The following is a 26,430-nucleotide window of genomic DNA, read 5'->3' as shown; positions in this document are numbered from 1 at the left end:
GAGTGATCTCGCGGTTTGAGGCGCCATGTCATGGACTGCGCAGCCCCTCCCTCCGGAGGTTCGAGTCCTCTCCCGGGCACGGATGTGTGTTATTCTTAGCATAAGTTAGTTTAAATTAGTTTAAGTAGTGTGTACATCTAGGGATCGATGACCGCAGCAGTTTGGTCACTTAGGATTTCACACACATTTGAAAATTTTGGTGATTTGAACACCACACTGCTTAACTAGGCACGCTCGCGTTCGGGGTGATACGCCACTGGCCGGCCGCTGTGGCGGAGCGGTTCTAGGCGCTTTAATCTGGAACTCCGCGACCGCTACGGTCGAAGGTTCGAATCCTGCCTAGGGAATGGATGTGTGTGATGTACTTAGGTTAGCTAGGTTTAAGCAGTTCTAAGTTCTAGGGAACTGATGACCTCAGATGTTAAGTCCCATAGTGTTCAGAGCCCTTTGAACCATTTAATTCGCCATTGTCTTCCTCTGACCTATGAACTGACTTACCCAACCAATTACACACACTGTATTAACATGCGACACTACGCCAAAAATCGAATTTCTGCAATCGTTTTTCCCTGTCGTGTATACATGTTAAGGCGTAAAGCACTTTTGCTAGACTGGTCAAATATGGGTTCCCGATCGTAAGTTGTATGACAGAAATGGCGTCTGGGAATCAGCTGACTCGACTGCTGATCTAGTCAGCGCAATGGCTTCTTTCTCTCCAATTAAATGTTAGAGGTAGACAACTTTATGTTCCGCCTTCACTGCACATAACCCATTCCCTTCAGATTTGCCGAAAGTTTAAAAAAATTAAAAACTAAACACACAAAGCATATTTCAAAAACGGTTGTACGTATACGTGGAAGCGAAGATCGAATGTTGAAGTGGAAATCTGGCAACTAGGGCTGCATTGTCAGAATCGGTATTGGAGCGTTTATCTAAGGTTTTGCGAAATCGGTTAACAAATCCAGTTTCTGGAGTCCGACGCGAACACAGTAATTGGTGGACCTACAGTTTAACGTGGATTCCGATTCAATGTACAGCACGACATATTTCACATTAACAACCATGGCCAGAAGGGATGAATAACAGGGAAAAATCCTGGGATTAAGCGTGTATCGAACCCAAGACCTTCATATCCAGTCTGGCACTTTAACTCCTTTTTTTTGTTTCCTTTTCGTGACTTTCTTTTTTTTAATCAGAGCATTCGAGGGATGGACCTATCTCCTTATCTAATAAATCCACCCCCACCCCCAAAAATCGTATGTATCCCTACTTGGCACCGTCACATTAACCCTACTGCAAAAAAAAAAAAAAAAAAAAAAAAAAAAAGGATCCCTCTTCAGGGGTTGCCCCTAACTGTTCCCAAAGGTTCTCCAAAGGCAATAGGCTCCGCGGGTCTATTATTTGTTATTTATTTTGATTACGTCATTATAGTTAGTAAACCTCTGTGTCACCGAGCTATTGTCGCCAGTTACTGTATACAGCTATTTAAGACTCTTCTTGCCTTCTTGCCCTCACTCCCCCCCTCGCAATTCCCAACATCGTATTGGAGTTCATTGTTCGTCGATGTGGTGCCGAGCTGCGCTGTATTCTTACTCGTATTTCGTGCCGCAGCGAACGTAAACTGTGCGCATTATCTACACGGTCTAGTGACGCGACGGCCGAAGTTTCACCATTCCGTGCGAATCCAGTAGCTCCGCCAAGCAAACACGGCATTGAGCGTGAATCAGTCAGTAAGCGCCCAGCTTTTCGTTTGTTATTTGCACTGCTGTCGCATCCTACTGTCTGAGCCGGCGGAGGGGAGAGTTCACGACCAATTGGAGTCAACGAAAAGAGCGGCGCTCACTACCCACAAGTCTTTTCGCGTTTGTTTCTCTGCACACAACAGCTGCTGCCGGCGGGCGCTCGGGAAAGAGGAACGGGCACGTTGCCGGTAAGTAAACTGATTTGTCTCGCCGTTCTGTTGTTTTTCTGTGTTACCTGCCTTAGAGATAATAATTTTATCTTGAAACTCTTCCAATGGTCCGTGTTTGCTTAAAAACAGCAGTGTTAGATTGTGGATCCGTCTTGATGAAAAACACTTCTGTTATGTATTTATTCCCAAACTAGTTTCAGCGAAAATATCGCCATCATCCGTGGGTTCTTTACTTCTTATTTACTTAACGCCATAACATGGCTTTTACGATTGTTGCCGCTCATTCCGGTAATTGTTTTTACCGTTTTTCTCAGCATTACATGTTTTGGATTACGAACAAGTTGCGGAAGTTATGTTTTTATGTATCTAGAACAGTTGCAAACCGTCCAACGAACTTGCAGGTGACAATGTATGCCGAGAAGAGAATGATGATAACAGCGGCAACAATCGTAAAAACCATTCTATGACGTAATGTAAATACGAATTAAAGAGCACACTGAGGATGGCGATATTGTCGCTGAAACTAGTTTGGGAATAAATAAACAACAAATGTTTTGCATCAAGGCGGACCCACAATCCCATGTCTCAGAGGTATTATCGTCCACAAAGGGGATTTTGCAACTGAATGAATGGAATACTTGCTTTTAAGCCATGTTAAAATGCTTTGGAGCAGGCATCTATTCCGTGATATGATACGTCTTGGGCCTTTATTAAAGAATAATTCATGGCGTGACAGCGAAAATATAACATACCGTGTAACTGTAAATAAATCCACTTGTATGCTGACCAGATATTCGTTCGTAACTACATAATTCAGTATGTGTAGACCAGTGTTTACACCAACTGGTAGCGGTTACATAGGGATCATTATTTAGATTAAATTCGCTGCGTAAAGTTAAACACGCACGCCTGACGAGCATGCATGTGCCAGGGTTTTGTGCAATTATGGACAAAAGCCTTTCCGATTACACACTGTCGAACCTTTCTTGTACAAGCTTCAGTTTGTGCTTCGAATATGTGGAGCTCGGGCGACAACGATTTATTTCTTTCACCGGCGTTTCCGTTGATGCGAAGAAAAGACGTAAAGGGAAAATGAACCATGGTGTCAAGACTGGTTAATAAAAACAAACTTCTTCTCGCATCCATTTAGTCAGTGAACTGAAGATATATACACATGATTTGTATATTTTACAATCGATGGAGAATCTACTGGTAATACCATTGATTAAAAAACGGGCTACACTCATGTGAGAAGTTATAAACGCACACGAAAGGGTGATAGCAATGCTACACTTTCTCCCGAACTGAAATGGCTGTGAAACCTCAAATGTGCATCTGTTAACATCTGTAATTATCGAGTTTTGACTTATACATCTTAATCTTCCTGCCGGGGATAAAATAAATACCTCCCAATTTTTTCCCCTCCTGTAACTGCTTCTGGAAGAAATTGTTTCCAGTCGCCATGTATTCTGTTCACAGTAGAGGGTGACACAGAAAAATTGGAACTTTCAAACACCCAATAAAAACACGAAAATCCAGCAAAAAAGCTTTTATTGGCAACAATTGAACCACTCCAAATTGCCTTTTAAGAGATCCAAATTATGAGTGTTTGAAAAATAAGTCATGTAGATGGCGTCTTTCTGTATGCGTGCACTCTCCCAGTCTTCTCCTGAGATTCTTAATCGAGTACTGCAAAAACGTAGCTGGTACACCACGAAATTCGCCTTGAAAGTTTCAGTTCATCCAGTGGTCCTGGCAGTCATGTAGCACCGACTCTCAAACGTACAAATCCTATGTTCTTCCGTGGCCGGGGTATAACACGGTTGCCAAACAATTCTCGCACAACTGGTGTTGATCATCTTGGAGTGTGTGATGTCGCGGCATTGAAACTAGGTTTCGTGAAGTGGTGGAATACTGTTCAATGCAGGAAAAATCGAATCATGTGAAACATTAGTTATAATTTACGCCATATTATCAGTTGGATTTATTGTGTGCAACAAAAGATTGCACCGAGCGATGTGGCGCAGTAGTTAGCACACTGGACTCGGGTTCGGGAGGACGACGGTCTTCCTGATTTAGGTTTATCGTGATTTCCTTAAATCGCTTCAGGCCCCTTTGAAAGGGGCGCGGCCGACTTCCCTCTCCGTCCTTCCCTAATTCGATGGGACCAATGACCTCTCTGTTTGGTCTCCTCCCCCAAATCAACCAAACAACCAACAAAAAGTTGCAACATCTCAACATATCGATCCGAAATGACAGCCACTGTAAGGTCCGATGATCCCTTGTGACGAAATTGCGCACCATACTGTCACCTTGTTGACCTGTAAATTTCGTTTGTGAATTACATTAAGGTTGCTGTCTGTCCAGTAAGGTAGTTCTGGAAAATGGCCTCATCTGACATCCACAGTACGAGAACTTCTCGGTCGTTTAGTTGGGTTCATTTTTAGATGAGATCCAGACCCTTCAAAATCTATACCATATTTTACGGACCTTTAAAAGCCGGCCGTGGTGGCCGAGCAGTTCTAGGCGCTACAGTCTGGAACTGTCGCAGGTTCCAATCCTGCCTCGGGCATGGATATGTGTGATGTCCTTAGGTTATTTAGGTTTAAATAGTTCTAAGTTCTAGGGGACTGATGACCTCAGCTGTTAAGTCCCATATTGCTCAGAGCCATTTGAACCTTTTTTTGACCTTTAAAATCCCTGAAAATTGTCATCTGGACTTACTTCTTCTTCCTCTTTGTCGTCTGCGTTGCCCTATTCCTGTATAAGACAGTCTCCACTGCCTCAAGAGCGTTACTTATGCCTCACATATTTGAAAAATTTCTTCTCCCACTGCAGACCACACAGTGATTGTGGGATATTTGGATGCTCCCTTCGGCGTGAACTCATGTTGGGATTCATCATCATCCATTTGTTTCATTCCTCTCTCATATACACTTTAAATGGTCTATTTGTCGAGACATCAAGAGGTTGCAATTGCGAAGTAGGTCCTCCCCAACAGCAGGCTCTGTATTTCCTTGTCTCAGTTCCTCTTTCACAGAATTTTTCGAATGTCTGCTGAAGTGGCCTAGCACAAGAAGAGAACTGTTCTTCAATAAGCCACCTTTTCTTCCCTCCCAAGCTCTGTTAATCTATAATTTCATACCAACCACGTCCGTCCAACCCTTGTTATGTATGTGAACACCAGCCCGTGGTATTTCAGAAGGTTTTGGCATTATTTTGCACTTGGAAATTATTATTGGATTAAGTATACCACCGTCAGCACAATACGAAAGCACCGTGATTCGTCATTCCACACAACGTTCCTCCACTGTTCAATCGTCCAATGTTTACGATCATTACATCAAGCGAGGCGTCGTTTGGCATTTACCGGCGTGATGTGTGGCTTATGAGCAGCCGTTCGACCACGAAATCCCAAGTTTTCTCATCTCCCACCTAACTGTAATAGTACTTACAGTGGATTCTGATGCAGTTTGGAATTCCTGTGTGATGGTCTGGACCCTCCTCAACTGTCGGCGGTCTCTGTCAGTCCAACAGACGAGGTCGGCCTATACGCTTTTGTGCTGTACTTGTCCCTTCACGTTTCCACTTCACTACCACATCGGAAACAGTGGACCTATGGATGTTTAGGAGTGTGGAAATCCCGCGTACATATGTATGAGGCAAGGGACACCCAATCACCTGACCACGTTCGAAGTCCATGTGTTCTGCAGAGGCTCCATTCTCCTCTGTCACGATGTCTAATCAATGCTAAGGTCGCTGATACGGAGTACCTGGCAGTAGGTGGCAGCACAATGCACATAATGTGAAAAACATGTTTTTGGGCATGTTCGGATACTTTTGATCACATAGTGTAACTATCATTTGTGATGCGGCAAACATTCCACCGGTAATTAGTGTCTTCTCATACTCGTTGCAGCACATAAGGTGTAACTTGTGCAACGGCAGCGTAGATTCGATTTTTCAGATCGGATAAATTGTGTGGTAGGAGAAGAACATACACAAGGTCTTCAATGAAGCCTCAGATAAGGAAACAGTGTGGGGTGCGAGGTAGTAATGCGATTGGCTCCTCACGGCCAGTCCACCGTTCTCGAAAGCGACTATCGAGGAAACTTTGAAATTCCGTGAGGTAATGAGATGGTGCAGCGTCTTGCTGGTAGTAAACCATCCCATCGCAGTCATCTTCAAGGATCTGTGGAATTAATAAGTTTTGAAGTACATCCAGAAACACAATACCAGCTAATGTAGCTGTATTTTTCTTACTTGTTACTTCTTCTTCCGTGTGTTTTTGCTTTTAGGAAGCTTTAATTGTCGAGGGCTAGTAATAGTGTTCCATAGATTTCGTTTTTGTTTTGAATACAGTCAGAGAGAGTCCCTTTAGTCAGCGATAGTGCCAGTAGCTCTAGTGTTTGTTTTCAATACAGTCCAGAGACAGGTAGTGCTATTTTCATTGTTTTCTACAAGAAGTGGCTAGCAACCACAGTTTAGTCAATAATCAGCCGCCTTTAGTGAATTTGCAGTCTAGTTAAAAGTTGATTAAGTCTCTTCAGTAAATTGATTCCTTAGGATGGATAGGATGTGTGACTGCTGTGTACGTACGCAGGAGGAGCTGGCCACTCTTCGCGAACAGCTGAGTGTGTTGATGGCCGCGGTCAGCCGTCTTCAGGCTGCTGCCTCGGAGTGTAGCGGCAGTGGGGAGTCTGGTGCGTCGCAAGGTACACCTCAGGTGTTACATGCTTCACCCACTGTCCCTGCTGTCGAGACATCTTCGCGGATACCGGGCGCGGCTGGGCCACCCTCTCCCCAAGGGGAGTGGCGGGTTCAGCGGCGTTCGCGGCGCACGAGGCGGAGGGTCAATGTGGAGGCTGGCCGTGTGGCATCGCCCGCTCTGCCTGTGAGTGGACATGTGGCTGCTCCTTCAGCAAGGTCCGAGCAGGCACACGGGGGGAGGGGTTTATTAGTTATTGGGAGCTCCAACGTTAGGCGGGTGATGGAGCCCCTTAGGGAAATAGCGGAAAGGTCGGGGAAGAAGGCCAGTGTTCACTCTTTCTGCTTACCGGGGGGGGGGGGGGGGGGTCTCATCCGAGATGTGGAGGCGGCCCTAGCGGCGGCGATAGAAGGCACTGGGTGCACCCGACTGCAAATTGTTGCTCATGTCGGCACCAATGACTCCTGCCGTCTGGGTTCAGAGGTCATCCTCAGTTCGTACAGGCAGGTGTCGGAATTGGCGAAGGCGGAAAGCTACATTGAATCAGAGCTATTGAAAAACATAGGAAGATTTTTCTGTTTAGCAATAGTGACAAAAAGCAGATTTCAGAGTACTTGATGGCTCAACACAAAAGTTTTGTCTCAAGTACAGATAGTGTTGAGGATCAGTGGACAAAGTTCGAAACCATCGTACAATATGCGTTAGATGAGTATGTGCCAAGCAAGATCGTAAGAGATGGAAAAGAGCCACCATGGTACAGCAACAAAGTTAGAAAACTGCTGCGGAAGCAAAGGGAACTTCACAGCAAACATAAACATAGCCAAAGCCTTGCAGACAAACAAAAATTACGCGAAGCGAAATGTAGTGTGAGGAGGGTTATGCGAGAGGCGTTCAATGAATTCGAAAGTAAAGTTTTATGTACTGACTTGGCAGAAAATCCTAAGAAAATCCTATGTCAAAGCGGTAGGTGGATCAAAACAAAATGTCCACACACTCTGGAACAAAATGGTACTGAAACAGAGGATGACAGACTAAAGGCCGAAATACTAAATGTCTTCTTCCAAAGCTGTTTCACAGAGGAAGACTGCACTGTAGTTCCTTCTCTAGATTGTCGCACAGATGACAAAATGGTAGATATCGAAATAGACGACATAGAGATAGAGAAACAATTAAAATCGCTCAAAAGAGGAAAGGCCGCTGGACCTGATGGGATACCAGTTCGATTTTACACAGAGTACGCGAAGGAACTTGCCCCCCTTCTTGCAGCGGTGTACCGTAGGTCTCTAGAAGAGGGAAGCGTTCCAAAGGATTGGAAAAGGGCACAGGTCATCCCCGTTTTCAAGAAGGGACGTCGAACAGATGTGCAGAACTATAGACCCATATCTCTAACGTCGATCAGTTGTAGAATTTTGGAAAACGTATTATGTTCGAGTATAATGACTTTCCTGGAGACTAGAAATCTACTCTGTAGGAATCAGCACGGGTTTCGAAAAAGACGGTCGTGTGAAACCCAGCTCGCGCTATTCGTCCACGAGACTCAGAAGGCCATAGACACGGGTTCACAGGTAGATGCCGCGTTTCTTAACTTCCGCAAGGCGTTTGACACAGTTCCCCACAGTCGTTTAATGAACAAAGTCAGAGCACACGGACTATCAGACCGATTGTGTGATTGGATTGAGGAGTTCCTAGATAACAGAACGCAGCATGTCATTCTCAATGGAGAGAAGTCTTCCGAAGTAAGAGTGATTTCAGGTGTGCCGCAGGGGAGTGTCATAGGACCGTTGCTATTCACAATATACATAAATGACCTGGTGGATGGCATCGGAACTTCACTGAGGCTTTTTGCAAATGCTGTGGTGTATCGAGAGGTTGTAACAATGAATAATTGTACTGAAATGCAGGAGGATCTGCAGCTAATTGACGCATGGTGTAGGGAATGGCAATTGAATCTCAATGTAGAAAAGTGTAATGTGCTGCGAATACATAGAAAGATAGATCCCTTATCATTTAGCTACAAAATAGGAGGTCATGCAACTGGAAGAAGTTAATTCCATAAATTATCTGGGAGTACGCATTAGGAGTGATTTAAAATGGAATGATCATAACGTTGATCGTCGGTAAAGCAGATTCATTGGAAGAATCCTAAGGAAATGCAATCCGAAAACAAAGGAAGTATGCTACAGTACACTTGTTCGCCCACTGCTTGAATAGTGCTCACCATTGTGGGATCCGTACTAGATAGGATTGATAGAAGAGATAGGGAAGATCCAACAGAGAGCAGCCTCCTTCGATACAGGATCATTTAGCAATCGCGAAAGCGTTACAGGGATGATAGATAAACTCCAGTGAAAGACTCTGCAGGAGAGACCCTCAATAGCTCGGTACGAGCTTTTGTTGAAGTTTCGAGAACATACCTTCACCGAGGAGTCAACCATATATTGCTCCCTCCTAAGTATATCTAGCGAAGCGACCATGAGCATAAAATCAGAGAGATTAGAGCCCACACAGAAGCATACCGACAATCCTTCTTTCCACGAACAATACGAGACTGGAATAGAAGGGAGAACCGATTGAGGTACTCAGGGTACCCTCCGCCACACGCCGTCAGGTGGCTTTCGGAGTATGGATGTAGATGTAGATGTATTAAGCTGTGCACTACGCTGGCGCTCCTGGTGGAGAAATGGGTCACTATGCACGACGTAAATCAAACTTTAGGTTGTTTTGCTAAAAAATGACGCATGTAGCGATTCTGTAAGTTATTTCAATAAATTTTTATATATTAAATGTTTATTTGACACTACAATAGTGAAGCCATAGTCACAGTACATTACGGTTTTAACGAACTTCGTCATTTTCAAATATAAAACATCAGTTGGAGAATGTAATGTTTTTAATTTTTAAATGACGACGTAGTTGGTTGAAATCGGTGGTGTAACCCCTTTCCTTTAAAAAAAATTATGTAATGTGACTGTGGCTTTACTACTGTAGTATCAAATAAACATTTAACTTATACTATTATAGTCACACTCCTTTACGACAATAATGTCGAAATATAGAAATTTTTGTATCATACGGAAGTTGTAAAGCTCTTATTGACTCTCTCGGTAATGTGGATCCGGCAGATGCCTGTGACATTCTGCGGCCTATGAATGTGGTTTCTCGTGAAAATTGCGCAGAAAAGTGCGCTGCAAGCACGAAAGTAATCGCAAAAACCAGTATGTTGAATATCAACCTATCGGGCACCAACCAGAACAGAATATAAGAGAGGATGCGAAGAGCAACATCACAATACAAATCAAAATGCACTTACTACCAAATAAAGATGTTAACGTATTAGACATGTTATCGTTGTTCGATCCTATATTCAAGAACATACACGTTCAAGACACTTTAGCATGTTCGAAAGCAATCTTAGTGAGAATGGGCATGTCGATTCATTGCAGGAAAACAGGGAAACCAAATGTTATTTGTCGAGTTAACATTATAAAATAGGACAAGAAAAGAATAATTTCCGAAGTGGAATTGAAACGGACCAACCATCACTATTCAGTTACGTCTACATCTACAAATATACTCCGCTAGCCACCAAGCGGTGTGTGGCGGAGGGCACAATTCGCGCCAGTTATATCCCCCCTCCCTCCCCCTCTGTTCCACTCGCGGATCGCGCGAGGGAAAAAACGACTGTCTGAACGCCATATTACGAGCTCTTATTTCCCTTATCTTTGAATGATGATCATAACGCGATTTGAACGTTGGTGGTAATAATATATGCTCTACATCCTCGATGAAGATTGGATTTCGGAATTTAGTGAGCAGACCTTTCCGTTTAGCGCGTCGTCTATTTGCACTGTCTGTCCCACTTCAAACTTTCTATGAGATTTGTAACGCTCTCGCGATGTCTAAATGTACCAATCACGGATCTTGGCGCTCTTCTTTGGACCTTCTCAATCTCTTGAATCAGACTCAACTGGTAAGGGTCCCATACATACAAACAATAGTCTAAGACTGGACGAACTAACGTATTGTAAGCTATTTCTTTTGTTGAAGGACTGCATCGCTTCAGGATTCTGCCAATAAACCGCAATCTAAAGTTCGCCTTACCCGTTACTTTGAAAGATCAGCTTCTAGTTCTTAAACAATATACATTTGAAGTTTCGAATCACAGATCGGCATTTCCTGCCCAAAGATACAAAGAAGGGCACATAAATATTTGTACTATGTAGCCATATCGTCAGCTTCTGAAAGCCTTCCCAAAGACTGGATATGCTCTCCGTCAACAACGGAATAGACTGAGGGGAAACGTCTCCGAACATATTTTTACAATCTGTAGACAAAAAATTGCGGATTATGTAACGCTAATAATTGCTGTGTTTATTGAATGGTAGACATGATTTTAGGCGTATTTATATGTTGTTATTTACGCCATTCTATAAACTGTAAGGGCTAAAGGCACGCTCGCAGCAACTGATGAGAAACAGCGCACGAAGCTGCCACGACCTCGGAATCGCTGACGAAGTACTTGGGTCGGTATATGCGGACGCCCGCCGCAGAATGGCTCGAGAGCTGGGTTGTTTGCCGCCTGCAACTGGAGACGAGGATCGGATGAAGTGTCAATCTCTCGATTCACACTTGTGCGTCTCGATAAATCTGTAATTATTCGACTTAGGGCCACAGACACAGTGATAGCGGATTGATGTACCCTACGTGTTATTGCAACCTGTATTTAGGACTAAACTGGTGCAAATAACTTACTCGGTATTTGCATATTTCTGCTTCACATGAACCCAATGCCTACGTTACCTGAAACTAGTACCTGGTATTCTCAGCTGAGGACTACTCGCTTGTGAATTCGTCATGTAACATCAATGTTAAAAACGGCAATGTTGTGTGGCAAATTTTTATCGGTCACCAATGTTTAGCCGTAGATAATGAAATCGAAATCAGCATAGGGGGTGAGAGGTGGGTCCGTTGTGCTCGGTTCCTATTTGAGAAAGGAACATGGCGTAGAAAGTTTTTGGCTTAGCTCTGACTGGCGGCTTTTTGTATAGCCATTCGAACATTCGTCGCACTGTAGCTATGTTACAGTATAGTAAGCAAAGTTTGAACGACGAATCAAATATGACGCCGAAGCAAATTGTGCGATTCAGTTCATTCCTTTTGTAAAAGACTGTAATTGGGTTGAAATTAATGTTCGGCAATTTGTATGTACATCGTTCGGATTTCGCGTGTAAAAACTGTCACTATTTAACATTTACTTATTTATAATTGGATTCGGAATTACCCTACTAACTATAATCCAACCTTAAATAACTTCAGACTGGAGCAAGACTGATGGTTCAGTTGGATCCGCCGGTGTATCAAATCTTCGTCTAAAAGAAATTGTAAACGTTTGAACAAAATCTAGCTTCGTTTCGATTTTACGTGCAAAAAAACACGCTTTCTCGGAGTTTCTTAAAGCGCGCTGCTTCTAAACTTAAAACTTACACGAATCGGTTCAAACTTTGCACTAAAGTAGATAAATGGTTAAAATCAAAACTAATTTTTTCACCTAATTAATTATCTATACCATTGTGGAGGTACGATGGTTTAAAGTCGTGCTAAATTTGAACGTGCGGAAACGGTCTAAAGTGAACCAATTAAATGAAAAATGCGTTCTTGCGATAAATTTGAAAACGCGCTCTCAAAAATCTCGCTTCTTTCAGGTTTTAGATGCAAAGTTTTTTGCGCGCATCAGTTCTATGTTTCAGACTTTTACGAATCGCTCAAAATTTTGTAAGACAAGTACACGTAATTGTCCTGAAGTTTTGTGAAAGCTTTACCCTTTACCAAGTTGTTAGCAACATGGTTCGAAAGATAATAAAAATAGCGTATACCGGATTAGTCGTCGTCCGAGTCAAAAGTGTATATCCATTGCGAAAGTATAGCGGTCTAACGTGATAGTTATGATTGACTAGAAGTTGGGAACCAGAATGAAAATCGCTGCTACCGCAGTGAAAAAAGGTGAATGTGTCCTGGGCACAGTTCGACATGTAAAAGAAAGAAACTAGCTTTTCTACTTATCTGGCTGACATCCGGGGTTTTCTGCGAGTTCACCGCGCACTTCCTCAGCGCAGTGAGCTGTTAGACCCACCACCTTTTCATGTATGGTGAGGGGTCTAAGAATAGACAGACATAAAATTTATAGGAACTATCCCAGAATGGGCATATATGCATTCTTAACGTTAAAGACATGTTGTGTCATATTGAACGACGTGAGAAATGCCACGTTGTTATTACATGATGGCGGGTGTCATGTTACTGTATATGACATGACATCATGTATCATGCTACTTTACTTGATACAATGCATTATTAATGCATAACAATGGTACTAAAACTAATAAGTAAAAAGGCGCAAGTAAGAGTTAAATGTCTCTGAAGCTGCCAGATAAGTCGAAAAACAAGTTGCCTTTCTTTACATCCGTAACTCTGCCCAGAACATTTCGTCTATTTTTGTGCTACGATAGGAGCCTTTTTCATTCTGGTTTATTCATGTACCACATTTAATGAAGTACCGTACTCGGTGGTCTTACTACGAGTAAATTTTCATATGGATATTTTAACGTCACCCAAACACATGCACCATATTACCTCTTGCAGCTAGTAGCTTCTCAACAACACAAGTAGCAAGTCGAAAATTTGTGTCCTGCTTCGTCAGAGTAACTCATACCAGTTTCCCAAAACAGTGGAAACTCTGGATTCATCCTGCTGAATTCGCGGAATTTCCGTTCTTGTTGGGAGAGGTAAGGAGAAACCGCAACTTAACAATATTTGATATTCATAGCATTATACGGGTGTACTCAGCACTTCTTTTCTTTTTCAGTTTCTTGGGCTAAATAATGATAAGCCACAAAACAATCTCTGACGATTGAAAGAGTTCACGATTGCAATTGAAACTGAACCAGAAACTTGATTCGTGCTGTCTTGTTCCTTATCGTATGACGAGTCGCATATCGTATCGTACCGGTGGGAACACGAATGTCACACCGATAATAAGTGCCACGTTGCGCGACCTTAATTGAGGGGTGTTGTATCCTATATCGTATCCTCTCAGTGTGAACCGCACCTTAAACTAGGAAACGGCACTTATCGCTTCGTCTTTGTGTATGAGTTGTGCAGAGGAAAAGATCATCGAAATAATGTATCCGTTTAGTCAGTTAATTGTTCCGTACATAACATTGACGATAAAAGCTATGATACGGAACGCACTGCAGGGGAGACCGTGGCACAGTGGCCATAGGGTCAGTTCAAAAAATGGCTCTGAGCACTATGGGACTTAACATCTGTGGTCATCAGTCGCCTAGAACTTAGAACTACTTAAACCTAACTAACCTAAGGACATCACACACATCCATGCCCGAGGCAGGATTCGAACCTGCGACCGTAGCAGTCGCACGGTTCCGGACTAGAACCGCGAGACCACCGCGGCCGGCATAGGGTAAGTGTGGCTAAAAAAAAAAAGATAGCTGGCTGCCGCTAGAGAACACCGCCGACGAAGGAGGTTTCTGGCAACAATACCATCGTCTTTCCACAAAAAAGTCATTGCAGTTAGATTATCGAGCGAGGAACGGCATGCATTTTCACTGAGGTAACAAAAAATCATGGGATAGCCATATGTATATATACAGGTGGCGGTAGAATCGCGTACACAATGTACATTACTTGCCATTAAAATTGCTACACCACGAAGATGACGTGCTACAGACGCAAAATTTTACCGACAGGAAGAAGATGCTGCGGTATGCAAATGATTAGCTTTTCAGAGCATTCACACAAGGTTGGCGCTGGTGGCGACACATACAACGTGCTGACATGAGGAAGGTTTCCAACCGATTTCTCATACACAAACAGCAGTTGACCGGCGTTGCCTGGTGAAACGTTGTTGTGATGCCTCGTGTAAGGAGGAGAAATGCGTACCATCACGTTTCTGAATCTGATAAAGGTCGGATTGCAGCCTATCGAGATTGCGGTTTATCGTATCGCGCCATTACTGCTCGCATTGGTCGAGATCCAATGAGTGTTAGCAGAATATGGAATCGGTGGGTTCAGGAGGGTAATACGGAACGCCGTGCTGGATCCCATCGGCCTCGTATCAGTAGCAGTCGAGATGACAGGCATCTCATGCGTATGGCTGTAACGCATCGTGCAGCCACGTCTCGATCCCTGAGTCAACAGGTTGAGACGTTTGCAACACAACAACCATCTGCACGAACATTTCGACGACGTTTGCAGCAGCATGGACTATCAGCTCGGAGACCATGGCTGGGGTTACCCTTGACGCTGCATCACAGACAGGAGCGCGTGCGATGGTGTACTCAACGACGAACCTGGGTGCACGAATGGCCAAACTTTTTTTTTTTTTTGATGAATCCAGGTTCTGTATACAGCATCATGATGTTCCCATCCGTGATTGGCGACAATGCGGTGAACGCACGTTGAAAGCGTGTATTCGTCATCGCCATACTGGCATGATGGTATGTGGTGCCACTGGTTACACGTCTGGGTCACCTCTTGTTCGCATTGACGGCACTTTGAACAGTGGACGTTACATTTCAGATGTGTTACAACCCGTGGCTCTACCCTTCATTCGATCCCTGCGAAACCCTACATTTCAGCAAGATAATGCAGGACCGCGTGTTGCAGGTCATGTACGGGCCTTTCTGGATGCAGAAAATGTTCGACTGCTGCCCTGGCCAGCACATTCTCCAGATCTCTCACCAACTGAAAACGTCTGGTCAATGGTGGCCGAGCAACTGGCTCGTCACAATAAGCCAGTCACTGCTCTTGATCAACTGTGGTATCGTGTTGAAGCTGCATGGGCATCTGTACGTGTACGCGCCATCCAAGCTCTGTTTGACTCAATGCCCAGGTGTATCAAGGCCGTTATTACGGCCAGAGGAGGTTGTTCTGGGTACTGATTTCTCAGGGTCTATGCACCGAAATTGCGTGAAAATGCAATCACAAGTCAGTTCTAGTATAATATATTTGACCAATGAATACCAGTTTATTATCTGCATTTCTTCATGGTGTAGCAATTTTAATGGCCAGTAGTGTATAAAAGGGCAGTGCATTGGCGGATCTGTCATTTGTACTCAAGTGACTGATATGAAAAGGTTTCCGACGCATGGGACATTCCATTTTGGAAACTGTTAGGGAATTCAACATTCTGAGGTCCACAGCGTCAAAACTGTGCTGAGAATACCAAATTTTAGGCATTACCTCTTAACACGGACAACGCAGTAACCGAAGGAAACTACTGCTATCGGCGTAGAGTTGTCAGTGCCAACAGATAAGCGACACTACTTGAAAAAACCGCAGAAATCAATGGGGGACGTACGTACCCGTTAGATCAGTGCGGCGAAATGGCAGCAGACGACTGTCGCTGTTGCACTTGCTAACAGCCTGAAAGGCCTGCAGCGCCTCTCCTGGGTTCGTGACCATATCGGTTGGATCCTAGACCAGTGGATAACTGTGGCCTGATCAGTTGAATCCCGATTTCAGATGGTATGAGCTGATGACAGGGTTTGAGTGTGGCGGAGACCCCACGAAGCCATGGACCCAAGTTGTCGACAAGGCACTGTGCAACTGGTGGTGGCCCCATAATGTTGGAGACTGTGTTCACCTGGAATGGACTGGGTCCTCTGGTTCAGCTGAACCGATCATTGACGGGAAGTGGTTATGCTCGGCTACTTGGGGACCGTTTGCAACGATGGAATTTTTGTGGACGACAGTCAGCCTTGTCATTGGGCCACAGTTGTTCGCGATTGGTTTGAAGTTAGAGCGAATGATTTGGCCACCCGGATCGCTCGACACGAATCCCATCGAACGTTCATGGGACATAATCGAGAGGTCACTTCGTACACACAATCCTGCCCCGGTAACACTTCCACAATTATCGAAGGATCTTAGAGGTACCATGGCTCCGTATTTCTGCAGGGGCCTTCCAACTACATGTTGAGGCCATGTCACATAGAGTTGCTGCACTACATCGGGCAAAAGGAGGTCTCTCGTGACTTTTTCCATCAGTGGTAGTGAAGGTAAATTATGATTCCTCAAGATATTTTGTTGTATACCCCAAGCAACGTTTTTAATAAACGAGTAAGTACAACAAAGAATTATTTTGACACTGCATACGGCAGTAAATGTTTGAAAAGTTCTCGTAAACGAACTTATACCATTATGGCGATGGGGCACACATGGTTGAATGATCCGCTATCTTTTTGAAAGTGAACACTCGTATTAATTTTAATATACCAACGTACTCAAAGTGTAGACCATATGCAATGCAAGAAAACATGCTTGAAGAGTCGTGATACATATATTTTACCATTTCAGTAAAAGAAGCTAAGCTATCTGCATACATCTATGTAGTTCCCTGTCACCGTACCTCAATATCAGCGCACACTCCCGCAGCAAAGTGAAAATCTCATTCTGGAAACATCCCCCAGGTTGTGGCTCAGCCATGTCTCCACAATATCCTTTCTTTCAGGAGTGATAGTTCTGCAAGGTTCGCAGGAGAGCTTCTGTAGAGTTTGGAAGGTAGGAGACGAGGTACTGGCAGAAGTAAAGCTGTCAGGACGGGTCGTGAGTCGTGCTTCAGTAGCTCAGTTGGTAGAGCACTTGCTCGCAAAAGGCAAACGTCCCGAGTTCGTGTTTCGGTCCAGCACACAGTTTATCTGCCAGGAAGTTTCAATGATAACACACTTCAGGTCCCCAATTTGTCTCGTAAAATTGGAAGAATTTGTATCAGAAAAAAACTGTGCGTTTTGAAGTCGATGTATTTTCAATTAGGTAACCAATGTAACTAAATTAAATGATAAAAAGTGTAAGCACCAGCAAGCCCCCACTGATGAGCCAACCCTCTCCATTCGCAGAGGTGGTATTATTGCATTAAAATTTTATGCATAGATAAACTATTAGGAGCCTTAATTACTCAGTTATGACGGTGCTGAAATAATGTGCCAATATTTCCACATAAAATTATCAATGGAAACATTTAAAACACAAGCTGGGAAAAAATCAAGGAAGGGGATTGGACCAACTTCCTTCGGTTTCCCTTATATAGCGAGAAAATACGTAAAGAAAGTGTGAGTGTACAGTGAACCAGTAAAAGTGATGGAGTTAAATACATCAGCGAGTATGGAGTTTCCAGGGAAGGAAAAAATTATTTGTGAGCCAAATACACTCTTGCAGAAAAACCTCGAAACAATGTCATAGAATCGGTAATACTAGCAGGAAAAAAAATGCAAGTCAGTATTCATACCACGAATTCGATTCGTTTCATGTAACTTACTCATTAGCGTACAGTATGAATGTTAATAAAACAGAAAAGTCAACATTCCAGTGCTGCGAATAGAATTTAGAAAGAATATTTTTTATCGGCCAAACAATTGTATGTAGCCTGTTGAACAACCACGAAAGTTACATATCTTTGCACCCGAAGCAATGAAACCATACAAATGAGAAGACTAATTGCACACATTTTTCCAATTGAGAAAACGAATGGAAAACAATCGAGTAATTTTCATGTAGAACGGGAAAGAGACATATTGTCGAATATACCCCCTAATGTTCTACAAAACAAACGCTATTGTCGAATGTCGTATCGTCAATAACAATTACAATAAATTCGTGTGGCCCAAAGGCCTGGTGCAAGTCTTTCAGTTGGAGCCCTTTAGGCGACTTTGTGTAACCTGTACGAAAGGGGATCTACAGTTTAGCGTGGAATCCGAACCGCGTGTCTGTCGTTCCTTGAAAATCTTTCCGTTATTGGGAGATGAAGACTAGGGTAAAGGCAGACTGAAAAAGCTTCCTTGGTTCGACCAGGATTCCATCTCGCGATCTCTCGGTTCACATGCAGGCGCCTTCCTACTAGATCAAAAATGGTTCAAGTGGCTCTGAGCACTATGGGACTTAACTTCTGAGGTCATCAGTCCCCTAGAACTTAGAACTACGTAAACCTAACTAACCTAAGGACACCATACACATCCAAGTCCGAGGCAGGATCCAACACGCGACCGTAGCGGTCACGCGATTCCAGACTGAAGCGCCTAGAACCACTCGGCCACACCGGCCGGCACTACTAGATTGCCAGACCCGATAAGATCTCTTAAAGGTACCTCTAATAATTACAATATGATATTCTTTCGAATATGACCGATTGAGATGTAATAGTGTGTAAGAAACTGAACTAGTGTTTGAGAGAAACAGCATCCATATGAATGAAGTCACCTCGGGTTTGCAGTGGGTGGCAGCGTCGCCTTGAATCGATGCTTCAACGAGCTTCTCTTTCGTCGTCTTAGTTGCCTGAAGATGACGAGTGGGAAACTTCTGGAAACTTCAAGATGACAGTGCCAGTCGGCTTATATCACGGGAAGATGTGGTCAACAAAATACACCTTGGAGGCGTGCATTCCTTTTCTGTGTCATTACTCTTTCGGTGGTACGATGCAGCGCGCCATCAGTTCTTGTCCTGTGCCGACCACTTCCACTCAACGTAGTACTTGCACGCAACATTCTCGGTTATTAGCTGTCCTCCCTTGCAGTTTTTAGCCACATATGGAATCCAAATTCCCATCGCGCCATTCCACAATTCGGTTCTCAGCAATTTGATCCGAACACTAATACTTCTGACGAAGAGCGGAGTATTTTCTTCTTTGATCCTATGTTCCTTCTCCAACTGAGCTTTTGCTCTGCCTCTAAGGACACCAACATCGACGGGATTTTGAACTGCGTAACTTTACTCTGTTCTTGTGAGTGGGGTAGGGAAGGAAGTGAAGATGTACGGAAGTTAGTGTTACTGACACGAGGTAGTATCGATACTTTTGTTTCGATATCTATGGTATTAGTATAAATAACATTCGCGTTCCCGGAGCTGCCCTATTACAAGAAGGCCGTGGGTGAGACGGCGATATGCCGAAGGCTGTACACATTGGAAACTTACGAAGACGTGTTTGCAACACAGCGTAATTACTTCGAAGAGGCGAATATTGCAGTATACTTTTATGAGCAGCGTCTTATCAAGTGTGTTTATTTTCAACTTTTAATTTCTCTGCCAAAGCAATAATTTTTATAAGTTGATTAAGTAAATATATTAGATAGTGCTAACACGATGAGCAGAACTACATGAAGACTTCAAATAGACATTTGACATAAAGTTTTGATTTTTTTTACGCATCTCGATTTTAGAAAATGTAATGTATCTTGAACTACAGTTCGCAATACAAACACACGAATCTATGCAGCGTAAAATTTGTTAAACCAATCGTTGACGCCACTTCGCGAATTTCATAACAGGGGAAAAAAGACTTCACATACATGTGTTGAACCAAACATTGAAATAACTGTAGCGACTTGTCTGTGCAGGCAGTTGAGGTTCCATGGCGCCCAATAGTCCGATCGAGGGGGTCCCACAGATTCTCGATTCGGTTCAAATCTGGAGAGTTTGGCGGCTGGGGGAGTACGTTAAACTCACACTGGTGCTCTTTGAGCCACGCATGTATACTGTGAATTGTATATCGCACTGCATTGTCCTGGATTGGACACACAGGTCGTTGAACTTGGTGCTATCCTGTAAGTCCATCAGCTCAAGTTGGAATTAGTGTAGTACCTTAGCAGCCAGAAACGAAAGGGATCTGCCAAATAACTCGAAATCCGTCCGTAGTCGTGCAATGTCTTTCAATGTCTTTGAGAACTCATAATGAAACACTCCAGTTACTGTAATGTAGTCAGCCACATCTGGTCCACAAAAGACTGCCTTGACTTATGGGAAATGTTCCATGTCACGAACCTGACGCTGATTTTTCCATGGGATTACTTTACGATTTTTATTTAATAGCAGCAATCTTGTCCGCCATATCTGTTACCTAATTATTCTCCTCTTACGTCAAGACACTTAATGAATTCAAATAGTTGGAGGTGTCGACCATAAAACATTTTGTTAGCCATATATTACCCGTTAACTCAGTTTTTCCCTTATGGCCATCGTCAGTTCATCCAGCATGCCCTGTCTTTCGTCAGAAGACATCATATAATCTTCGTGGCAGGTGTTCTAATGATGTCCCAATATGTACTTTTTCAGCTCATAGTAGTGCAGAGGCGTATTAAGCACTTTTCATGGCCTGTAACCGATACAAAAATAAGGCAATTCCCATTCGCCATTGAACGATATGGCTTCTCCACTTTCCCTCTTTTGGAGAAGTATATAGACGTCATACACTGAAGCGCCAAAGAAATTGGTATAGGCATGCGTATTCAAATACAGAGGTGTGTAAACAGGCAGAATAAGGCTCTGCGATCGGCAACACCTATATAAGACAAGTGTTGGCATAGTTGTTAGATCGGTTACTGCTGCTAGAATGGCATGTTAGCAAGATGTGAGTGAGTCTGAGTAGTCGGCGCACGAGTAATGTGACCAGTATCTCCGAGGTAGGGATGAAGTGGGGGTTTCCCGTACGAACATTTCATGAGTGTATCGTAAATATCATTAATCCAGTAAAACATGGAATCTCCGACTTAGCTGCGGCCACCTATCAGAAGCCTGAATAACCACCTTTCACAGTGCGGACCGTTTCGAGACGTGCAGGAAGAGAGTCAATGGACGGTAGCGACAGGGATGTGGAGCCATGCCGATTCAAGTGCAGTTTCCCATTTGAGGATCCATGGCGCCAATAATCCGATCGAGGGGGTCCCACAGATTCTCGATTCGGTTTAAATCTGGAGAGTTTGGCGGCTGGGGGAGTACGTTAAACTCACACTGGTGCTCTTTTGAACCACGCATGCACACTGTGAATTGTTTAACACACTGCATTGTCCTACTCGTAGATACCATCTTGCTGAGGAAGACGTAGAGGAGGACATGGTCCCTAAGGGTAGATGCATAGTTGTGTTGATCCATTGTGCAAATGACGACACCACCCAGGGAATGCCACTAAAACACTCCACTGACCATAGTGCTCTCTCCTCCAGCATTGACCCTTCCGACAACTGTTGCATGAAGTTTGCCTTCAGACGTTTCACGCCATTTTCCATGTGTCAGGTGGAGCGTAAAAGGTAATTCATCTCAAAAGGCCACCTATCGTCACTCAGTGCACATTCAGTCGCATTCGTTGTACAAATAGTCCGCAAGGGTGCAGAGGCCCATACGCAGCAACGTTCACTGAGCGGTCGATGAGGAGACATGTAGTGCGTGTAAAATTATTTGCGATTTTTGACGTTTGGCTGACAAGAGGGAGGCGTGACGCTGTTGCCCAGGTAACACCAATGGCCGAGCCGACTTTCCTCACCACGGCACCAGCGGTTCGGCTGGTAAAGCGCCCCTGTTGCCACACCACGAGTAAACAAACAGTACCACGTAGTTTCACGCATCAGATGCATCAACTTCCGTGAACTCTCGTTGTAAAGTTATATTTTCTGGCGTTGAGGTGTACTGTAATCCTCAGGTATTGTGAACAAATGTTTTGTGTTGGCGTTGCGTCAATAACAACAGTGCGCTACCTCAAAGTGAGATTTGCAAGAAAAGTGTCGTTAAAGAACATGCTCACCGGCTGGGAAGATAACATTCTGCTGCAAAACATTCCTCGGAATTCGACAATAGTAACGGAGGAAACGCCATTACCATTCTACCATTCTGTTGTTACGCATAAAGCTCAAAAAATGCTGCGGAGAAAAGCGGATATTTTGCTCTGGATACAAGGAAATGTTCCGTGATCTAAAGTAAAACCTAGCATTTAATGGAACTTGTAATGTTGCACATGCCAAAAACTCACGCTACCAGGTCGACGAACCGGCTAACGGTAAAGAGCATAGTTTAATCAGGCTTTCTTCGTACCGTGCTCATTTAAATCTGACTGACATTGAATGGGCCTTGGTGAAAAGTAACGTGGCAAAAAAAAAAAAAAAAAAAAAAAAACCACGAGGTTTACGCTCTCCGAGGTTGAAATCCTGTCAAAAAGAAGCCACTGTAAATGTTACACGACAGGACTGGTCTTTGTTAGCCATACCAGTAAGGTAGTTCAGGAGACATTGATTCATGAAGAACTGTGACGAGTTTTGAGGAATAAGTAACATTTCTTGTTGCCATCTTAAAATCTTCTTCTTTTGTCAAAACACAGCAGAGTTTCGAAATATTCATATCTTTAACATTCTAATGCAGCTAAAATTGCGGCAGAATCCTGAAATAGGATATTATTAAACCAACAACTGAGTGCTAATCAGGTCAGTATAAAAATAAACGTGTAACTTCTTCACTTATATTGTTACAAAACCCACAGCACTTCTCGTTTCAGCTCTGTAGTCGCCATATTAATCTTACGGAAAAATATTTTCGCTATCATTTGCCAAAATCGTGTTTCGATATCTCAAACCATTTATGAGATACAAGGAATTTATTGATATTTCATTGCTTTTTTTCTAACTCTCGATTTCGTGACAGAGCGCTCTACATACAGGGTAGCGCACGAACTGTGTTACCATTTTGTTTTTGAATATAAACTTCGTCAATACAATCTGAAAGGAACATACATTACAATGAAGAACCGTCCATGGAGAGTTGTTATAACTCAGCACATGTTCAATATGTCCACCATTTCGTTTCCTAACTTACTTCAAACGAACTCTGAAGTTAGTGATTACCCTACAGCACATGTCTTCCGTAATTTCACTGCAAACTTGAAGAATAAGTCTTCTGAGGTCCATTAAATCACGTGGACGTTTCGGGAAAATGTTTTCCTTTTGGTACCCCCAAAGGATTGAGGTCTGGACTATTGGGGGGGGGGGGGGGGGCAATTTTCTGCGTCGTTGAATCGACCTGGAGACCTGAGTGAAATGATCCGCATGTCGAAATGCTCGTGTAAAAACTCCAACACAATGTTTGCAGTGTGTGGCCTTGCTCCATCTTGCATGAACCACTGCGTGTTGAAGGACAAGGCAGTGGAAGAAGCTGTGGAATGAAGCTATTGCGAAGCATGCTCAAATAACGCTCGCTGTTCAGTTTCTCCAAAGAAAAAGGGTCCAATAAGTCCGTGACTGGAAATTGCTGCCCACGCTGTAATTCTCGGAGCATAATTTTGTCGTTCATTTTTCAGTGGCCCAAAAACGTACATTTTGTTTGTTAACCACACCGTCTAAATGAAAATGCGCCTCGTTTGAAAACCAAACTTTGTTGAGAGTTTCTTCCCTATACTCCGCCTACTGAACAAACAGTAGTCTTTGCTGCTTGTGTTCTTCAGTGAGCTTCTGTGCACAGGTCATCTTGTATGGGTAAATATGGAGGTCACTTTTAAGAATGCGTTGAACGGCGCGTCTGGATATTCCCAGTTGCGCTGCTGCCTTTCTACACGATTGCCTGGGATTTCTCTGTACAGCAACTCGTACCGCTTCAATATTCTCCGGCGAACAAACAGGATTAAGCCAAGGTCGCTTCGCTTTCAACACTGTTCCTTCCTGTACAAATTTATCGTACAACCTGTGGATGGTCTTCTTGCAAGGGACCCATCATGTGTTAAACTAATGTCGAAAACGCCTCTGAATCACAACAAGGCTTTTCGTTTCATGAAAAAGTAACACAACTGCCGATCGTTGCCGTGTCGTTTGTCTTCCATTGTCAGCCATTGCTGCTTACTAGTCTCCTAGCGGCAGTATCGTGAATTACACGACATTTCGTAACTCATTTGTTTTTCCAAGCTCTGCTGGTACTGCCGTAGAGATCCCAGCGGGATATCTAATGCGTGTCGTAAATTGTGAAAGAAACAATTGGTAACACATTTCGTGCGCCACCATGTATGTTCCATTTTCTCGAGATTGGAAACAAACAGCGATGTCGTTCCAAGTTTAAGGAATAATTCAAGCCGGCCGCTGTGACCGAGCGGTTCTAGGCGCTTCAGTCCGGAACCGCGCTCCTGCTACAGTTGCAGGCTCGAACCCTGCCTCGGGCATGAATGTTTGTGATGTCCTTGGGTTGGTTAGGTTCAAGTAGTTCTAAGTCTAGGAGACTGATGACCTCAGATGTTAAGTCCCATAGTGCTTAGAGCCATTTGAACCATTTTTTGAATAATTCAGTAGACTATCTACATTTAATACGCGGCAACACGTAACCTCACACACGTCAAACACAAATTCGTAGCGACACATGTTTTACATTTGCAAGCTAAGAATTTCTTGCAGTAGTTTACGTACTGTTGAAATATCACAATAATTATGATCATTGACGAAACGATAAGCGGTTCATCATGAAGCCGATGAATTAAACTATAAGATGGGCGAGAACGAGAATTTATCACCAAATAGTTTCTTTAAAATCGTTTGAGAAAGATCACATATCGGCCGGCTTGCTTTTCACGCAGTCAAGCGAGCCTGCCAGGTCCCGTGCCCTTTTTTTTTTTTTTTTTTTTTTTTTCTTCGTTGATCTCATTTTGTTCTATGTTGTTCGTTTTATATGTCCGGGGCGGACGTCCCATGATACCCGTTCAGGTTGTCGGTTGACCCGTTCACCCAGTTTTTTTTTTTTTTTTTTTTTTTCATTACAGAGGGTAGCTAACCCTCTGACCGAACATGCCGAGCCACCGTGTCGGAAATGCCGAGTAGGCCAGGCATTATACTGTGGTCACCTGGTGATGCGCCCGGCCTATGCTGGCAATTACGTTTCCCTCCAGTCGCGGGCCGTACTGAACAGTCAAAGAGTCGCATAAACGCACTATAGTTGATACCCCTTTGGTTCGTCTGGCAGTACGCATCTCTGCAGCCGTCATTCTCCCCTGTCATCTGTAGTCCGAAATGCACCACAGTTACCTCGGCGCCTGTTTTGGATTTTGCCACGCGCGGTGTACTTCAACCGTGGCAGCATGCGAACAGTTTACATACTTAGCCGTTTCGGAAACGCTTCCACGTCTGACCCAAAAGCCAGTGATGATGCCGTTTTGGACGTCAGATAAATGTCTCAGTTTCCACATTACGACAAAACTGCACTGTTCATCCCCAGTGTCAGCAAAGAAGCATCGTTTCTAGAGGAAGCTGCCCTGTACAGACAGTGCAGCGTTTACCGGGTGGGTATTGCGTGCTACTTAGTGTGACGGTGTTTAGTTACGGCTGCTCGTGTTTGAGTGTGTTTGTGTGTTGTCAGTATTTAGATTGGAGTGGGAGATCAGCTTCTCGTGGTTCTACTGCTTGTCGAGCAGGGGCACAGGGCGCCTGTAACAGTCGGTAACGTCGTTGCGCATTCCAAGACAACGGACCAGATGGCTTTGGGAAGTTCTCACTTTGTAGTAGAACTTCAGTGCGTGCTCTCTGTTAGTCTGCGACCCCCAGAACATTTTATATACCCTCCACTGCCAATGTTGCCATCTGCTGTATGTGACTGGTCATTGCACGCTGAAATAGAACATAGGCCGCGGTCACATTAGTGTGACTGGACCGTGTATTATTTAAGTGCACCACACAAAAATTATTCAGCCCCAGGCGTCGCACTAGTGCACTGTAGCACTCCCTCTGGCCATTATAGTGGGCTCAGTTTTGCGTGGAGGAGAGTTTCATCAAGTATGCCATATCTAGCTGAAGCCACTCACTGACGATTAAATACTGCGGAGCTACCAAATTGCATGGATATCTGCTGTCCCAAATAGTCCCAGACATTTCTCTATGGGACTAAGACTGGATAATGTAGCGGGTCGCTTAAGGTGCGAAAGAGTTTCTGTGTGTTCCTCGAACCAGGAACGTATTCATGCAGCCATGTGAACAGGGCTGTTCCCTTCTTGGAAAAAGGGAGTATCCGCAGTATG

At 43.8% G+C, this 26,430-nt stretch overlaps 1 protein-coding gene across 1 annotated transcript in view; it reads left to right on the top strand.

Annotated features, from left to right (window-relative positions):
- Window positions 1–1,573: 1,573 nt before the first annotated feature.
- Window positions 1,574–26,430, top strand: part of LOC126281289 (multidrug resistance protein homolog 49-like) — a 290,653-nt gene continuing 265,796 nt past the window's right edge. The window contains exon 1 of the mRNA XM_049980112.1: window positions 1,574–1,930. The gene's annotated coding sequence lies outside the window, so the exon portion shown is untranslated. The remainder of the gene's footprint in view (window positions 1,931–26,430) is intronic.

This window comes from Schistocerca gregaria, chromosome 7, assembly GCF_023897955.1.
Source record: "Schistocerca gregaria isolate iqSchGreg1 chromosome 7, iqSchGreg1.2, whole genome shotgun sequence".
Lineage (NCBI taxonomy): Eukaryota > Metazoa > Arthropoda > Insecta > Orthoptera > Acrididae > Schistocerca > Schistocerca gregaria.
Note: the sequence above shows the minus strand (reverse complement) of the source record. Positions and strands in the feature narration are given on the sequence as shown.